Below are 6,697 nucleotides of genomic sequence, written 5' to 3' on the forward strand. Positions count from 1 at the left end.
AAAAAAAAAAAAAAAAAAAAAAAAAAAAAAAAAAAAAAAAAAAACATGGCGCTTTTTCTCCCATGGAAAACATCTAGCGTTAACTATAAACATAATTACATCTTGTGCATACCTGATGTTTTTCTCCCTTGTGAAGCACTGCCAAAAAAATAGTTATTAATAGTATTAATAAAATAATCTGAACTCATGGATTTCCCTGCCCCGGCCCATGGAGCCCTCTTTCCTAAGAGCTCCACAAAGCAGAAAATTTGTGAAGAGTCAAGCACGGGTTTTATTCTGGTTGCCCGGACTAAAGATAGCTTCAAAGACATTGCGAAATAGAAATATATTTTTTTAATATCTTTCATGCAGATTTCATTCCAAAATGCTGTACCATCAGATAATGTAATTACAGAGCTAAATAAAAACAAAGGGGCAGAGAATTGGTGAAGTTGGGCAAGGGAAGATGTTTTTCCAATGAGCTTAGAAGGGATGTGGGAAGGCAGGAGGCAAAGCGCGCTCGTGAGGCTCTGTCACCCCCTGCGCAATGTAAAGAGGAGCAAGGAGTCCCCCAAGGTCAAGCGTGAAGCCAAATAGGATGTTCGATGCATGTAATAAGTTTGAGGAAGATTGGAGGGGGGAAAACAAAACAAAACAAAAACCAGCCATGTTTAGGATGCTGGTTTGCCCAAGGGCAGTTCCTCAACCTTTAAGACTTTCCACTCAGGTGCAAAATACAGGTTTTTGGAGAAAACCCCCAAAGAAGGAAGGACGCGGGGTTCAGTCTGCTTCACAGCCTGGGCCCAGCCCGTGCTGCTGCATCCTCTGGAGCAGAGGGTCCAGTTCCTCAGTGGTAAGCCTCCGTGTTGAGATGCCTTCTAGAGACCTTAGGAAACCTGCTCAAAGATGGTAGAGAGAAAAAATCTTCACACCTCTGGGTAATGTGATGTCTAATGTTTACAGCAGTCACTGTGTGCTTCCGCATGGGTCGGAGCCTCTTCTGCACCCACTCAACAAAGCAACGCGCCCCAGCTGTGCCCAGCACCACCGATGTGCCTACAGAGCCCCAGTAGCACCTTCAGAGAGGAGGGCAGCAGCACAAGGTGCCTCAATGGCTGTGACAGATCCATGGCACAGCCCACACAACGAGAAGCCGACAGCTGGGTCGGCTGTGCTGCAGCCCCTGGCTGAGGGACACGGCACCGTGAAACACTTTACCACTCCTCAGTTTTACAGTAAGGCTGCTCTTGTGTCCCTTTAAACTGTGTCCTTGAACATCCAGTGCTGATTTAAAGACTTTCAGCTACAGAAAATCCATCACAACTCACAATGATGAGGCCAACCATCATCACCTCCGCTGCTCAAGACAAATCCATGACTCATGTCAAACCTAACCCGGCTTTGCTCACATTTTGTGCATTTGGAAGGTGGCCTCCTGCCATCCCATTTCTGTGGGCCATGTAGATAAATCATCCTTTGCCTTCTTTTGAGGTCTCTCTTCCCTCTGGAAGGGCAGTGTTAGAGCTTCCTCAGCCCTCCTCCCCACATTCTCTCCCATTTCTTCTGATTGGGGATACAGAACAAATGCAGAAATAGAGTAGCAATCGGGAAACTTCCAGGAACACCAAACAGGCTTTCTTTCTCATATCTACCTTTTCCTCTGCCCCTGCAGTCTGCTCTGGCTGTCCACCTAATGTGGCCAATGGGGTTGGGGTCCACAGGAGAGTTGCCAGTTCTTGGGCGGATTTCTGTGCTAGAAGTCTTAATCCTGGGTGCTGGTTGGTTTTGGCTGTGTGACACTGGCCCTCCAAAATCAGCACGTGTTTATGCCGCTGAGCTTGGCTCTCATCCTGGTTGTGCATAATGAATATAACCAAATTGTGATCACTTCCACCTGAAGAATGGCTTGTTCTCAACCATCAATATGAAGTCTAATACAGAATTTCTACAGTTTTGAGTTAGGAAATTTCTACTGATTAAGTCGGAGGATGTTCCAAGGATGATTTAATGCTGGTAGGATGAGATACCCGTGGTGTCACTCTGGCTGATGTCCCTGTGATGAGGTGCCCTTTTCTCCTGTGTGTTAGGGGAAGGCATTTTGGCCGTGCCAGCCTGCTGCACTGGTAACGTTCATTAGGCTCATCTATCCTGCGTGATGCCAGGTTTCTGCTTTTTCTCTCAAAATCTCCCCAGGGTTGGTGACCAGAACCTGAAAACCTGCATCCTCACTTTTTAAGTGTCTTCCAAGCTGCGTTGGGTTACAGCTACTGGATGGTCCATTCAAAAATGACCTTCTGATAAAGGTCGATGTCTTTTCTCATTATTCCAGTTCCAGGTGACCACAGGCAGAGGGCACAGCAGGGGCTCACACCAGCTCAGCATTGCCAGCCTGGATGTTTTGACTTCTGCTTTGCCACCTGTGAAATGGGGCAGAAGCAATTCCCAATTCCCATTCTCGAGGAAGCTCCACAGCCATTCCAGGCTGGGAATGCCATCCTGGATCCTCCCATGTGTTGGAGGAGGGAGGGTCCTGCCTGCAATAAACTGATGTGCTAATATGATTAAAGACTGTCATAACATGCATATGTAAGAGGGCTGGCTCTGCAAGCTTGATAATCTGTTGTGGTGCTATATTTGCATGTATCACCCCAGCATATTTTCAAGGCAGGCAGTACAGTGTCTAGTCAGTAAGAGCATCACAGTCCTCACAGCATCTGTCATGAGATGCTGAAGGTGATGCTGACGGGTGGCAGGGGATCCACTTGTTTCAGTGCCTGCTCCGAAGTTTGAACTCTGCATCTGAAGCCCTGCTCCAGGGCATGCACCGAAGCAAAGTGCTGAGCACTTCTCATGCGCTGCCATAAATAAGGCAGAGTCGGCCAACCGCAATCAGGAAATGGCAAAATGGCTATTTATAAATCACCCCTATCTGTAAAGATATCTGTGAGACCAGAAAAAAAAATCCCCACTTCACTCTTCCTGACCCTAGCACCCTGCATTTGCTTCACTCTGAGGCATTTAAACTCACCAAAATGTTTGCCGGTGGTTCTGTGAAAGGAAGAGTTGGATTGTATTTGTCCTTGCCAGCACCAAACTGCTCCTGGTCCTTATTTTTCCAGTTGTAATCCTCTTTGTACCCTCCTTTTGGGGGATCTTTTATGCTCTGATCACTTGCTGTCAGTGCTTAGACCCCTCATGGTCATAGTTTGGCCCTTGCATCCAACAGAGATGGATGCTCTCTGCAATGGCTTGATACCAATAATGTACTAAATAACCAACTGTGTGGGGCAGGATTTTTAGGTCCAATGTTTTTCTCTACAGGATGAGGAATGAATTCTTCATTTGCATCAGTCTTTTTCAGAAATTGCAGTGGCTGACTCACTAGGATAGGCTCTGTTTGGGTGATGACGATGAACCCTGTCCGTGGGAAATCCCCATGAAAGTAATAGCCCTCTGAGTGCTGAACTGGTGCGTGGTGTCAGAGGCACAAGGTGCTTTGCTCCTCCTGTTCTGAATGATTTGGTGATGGGGCTGGAGCCATGCAAGTCTCAGAATGTGGCTGAATTTCACAAGGAAGCACAGGGGTGTGGAAGCATTTGTAAGTATGTGAGTGTACGTTACCCATATAAAACAAGAAACCTATGATTTTAAAAGCATTAAGATTTTATAAACACAACACTCTCCAGAGCAAACTGCAAAGCAATACAATCCCAAGCCATGGGGCACCTCTTACCCACTCTTTAATGACCATGCAACAGATTTCTTCTGACAACTAAAGGTTTATTGCTACAACAAAGAGCTTCCTTCTGCCTTCGACAAGTCATGGAGTGGCCACTTCCCAGCACGGGAAGCTACCCTGCCTTGATCTGGAGGTGTGATGGCAGCAGATCCTCGGCTGTGGGCCCACCAGATGGGGTGGACCCTTATGGGAGGAGGATTCTTGCAGCCCACCTGCCCTCCCAAGGGGCTACACAGGAGGCGAAGGGTGCTGAGGCTGCGAGCCAGAGCAGCGCTGCCTCGTCTGGAGACTATGAGCTGGTCTGATGGAGAAGGTCCCATTGCATGGATAAAGCCCCTGGGTGCATTCAGCCCGGCTGGCAACCCCAGGAGATGGTCTGGGTTGGCACATGCCTGCTGGCTGCACAGGAGCTCTTGGGCTATTTTCTCAATGATATGCATTATGATGAAGATTGTATTTGGCAGGAAAAAGGTGTCAAGGAAAATTCAGACACTGAAGCAAAGAACCTTAATAAATGGGATTTAAATAATAGATTTAGCTGAAAATCCCCAGAAGACGGATTTTTTTATCCACACATCAGGTGCTGTAAGCTTAGAAGAAGATAACAAAATGCTCTTCAGACAGAAAAGGTTGAGTTTCTGCTTTAATTGAAAAATCGTATGCGGTATTGATATTCCTAGAGAGATGTTACGTTAAGAAGGAGTTTATACTGAGAGATGTATCATCACTATTTTGGGGTAAATTAGATTAAATTGATTTGCAGTTATCCCCATGCTAAGTAGTATAAACGGAAGAAATTGAAAGTTAAAGTTGTACTTAAAAGAAGTGCATGCAGTTCACTCAGGAAATCCTAGCTCTGCTTTGCCATAACACGCAGCCATCATCTGAGCATTACAGAGGAATTGTAGCTTTCTAGGCCCATAATCAGATTCATCTGTCTCTTCTTTACAGTGTCATGGCAGAGCAGAATTAAGAATATTTGCATGCCTTAAATTGAGATTTTCTGTTTTAATTGTGTAATTATGGAAATCACTATTTAGGGATCCGTAGTTATGGCGATGTTGAATTTTGCACTTCAGGCAGGCATACAATCTCTTTGTTAAAGACTATTCTCCGCAAAATCCCAGTGTCTACTTTTTGAATATCGAATGCATGTCCTGGGTATGTATTTGCAAATTCATTAATTAATTTATCAGCTAAGACTAATTAAACATCGGCCCTTTAACAAATCTAATGCATTGTGTCAGAACTCTTTTTTTTTTTTTTTCCTGAAGATCCTATTAACAGAATAATGCAGACCCTGCAACCTTCCTGTGTAATTAATACTCTCTGAAATATTGTATATAAATTTCACTTGGATAATTTATTTTATAGTGAATGGCCTTCTAAAAATTCTGCTTCATAGCTGGAAGTTTATTCAATGGCACTGGTTTGCAGGGTTTTCATTCAAAGCTTCCCGTACGGATTTGCACCTGGCTGTGGTCCCCAAGAGCAGGGGCACAAGTGCAAGCCCAGACTGCGTTTTGGGTTGCTTGTGCAGCCCTGCGGGATGAGGCTTCATGGAGCAGCAAGCTCTGGAGGTCTGTGGCTGCTCTGGAGCACCCAGACACATGGGAGAGTCAGGCCATAAGTGTTAGTCTGAATAACGAACGTAAGTTTTCTTTTGAAGGCATTCCGTACATTGCATGTGGGCTGTGGGATGGCAGGTTGGAGAACTGAAAAATTTCCTAAATATTTTTACCATCACAAACAGAATATATCGACTAGGAGACTGAGCTGGTATAATTAATTTTATTAGCACTCATCTGGGGTGCTCCCAATCACCTGCTTATGGCTTCACCACGTATGAGTAAAATGTCCATCCCAGATGCACGCCAGTAAAACCCTTTGCACCATACTGCCACAGACAGCATCACCTCCAAAAACTGCCCGTAAACATCAGTAGGGCTATTCAAGCCCAAGAGCCTGACCCAGATCTGAGGTGTCGGCATTTGTAGCCTTACTACAGCTGCTGGCCCACCTCGGGTAGGGATGGGGTGGCACGGTCCAGAGGTGCAACCAGCAGGAAATTCTCAGTCCTTGCCGAATGGCAGTCAGTGTAACTTAGCATTTTTTAAATGATAATAATCACTAATATTACTCAGCTCTCACTGAAGTTTGCTACCCCACAGAGATAAACTGAGAAAGAAATAAAGGCAAAATCAAGTAAGTCAGAAAAGTTTAAAAAATCATTTTGAAAACAAAGTGGCGGCATGTGGTTCTACTGCTTGACCAAACTGTCTGGTTCCCTGACGGTCATCTTCAACAAAGAGTCCTACTCCTTCCCTGAGCACCTGCCTGCTCATTGTGCAGAGCAATTAGGGCTTTGCGCCCCTCCCTGCAAAGCAGGGCTGAGCCCCAGTGGGACCCCCCAGCCCCAGCCCCACCGCCAGCCTTTGGTGCTCTTCCGTGCTGCGCCTCTGAGCGAGTGTTCGTAAATTAACAAATTGCAAATACAACATTAAATAATGGCAAATGCACGCTAACAAACAAACAAATAAATATTTCCAGTGCTTTATTAATAGAATTTTGACAGCTTCATTAGGTTGGTGAAATTTCAAGATACTTAATGAAATAATGCTTCATCCCTTGGCTTGTGATATAAATTCTAATGAAATGCACAATTCCGATTCATCACCAACAAACTGTGATGCTCTGTTTAGAAGTCACTATCATACTGCCAAGGTTTTTATTTTCCTGACATTATGATCCTAACAATTTTATTTTAACAGTTAGAATGGTAATGCCTAATAAGTTAAACAGTGGAATAAAAGATTCCTCTGGTAGGAAAAAAGTATATGTTTAGGTGGAAGAGACTTCAGAATAGATTATGGGGTGTTTTATATTCTAAATATGACACATTAATATCTACTTATTTAATACTATAATTTTTTTAAAGTTCCTTTCACTAAAAGATGATCTTTATTTCTCTGAAAATTG

The sequence above is a fragment of the Oxyura jamaicensis genome, chromosome 17 (assembly GCF_011077185.1).
Source record: "Oxyura jamaicensis isolate SHBP4307 breed ruddy duck chromosome 17, BPBGC_Ojam_1.0, whole genome shotgun sequence".
In the NCBI taxonomy this organism is placed as follows: Eukaryota; Metazoa; Chordata; class Aves; order Anseriformes; family Anatidae; genus Oxyura; species Oxyura jamaicensis.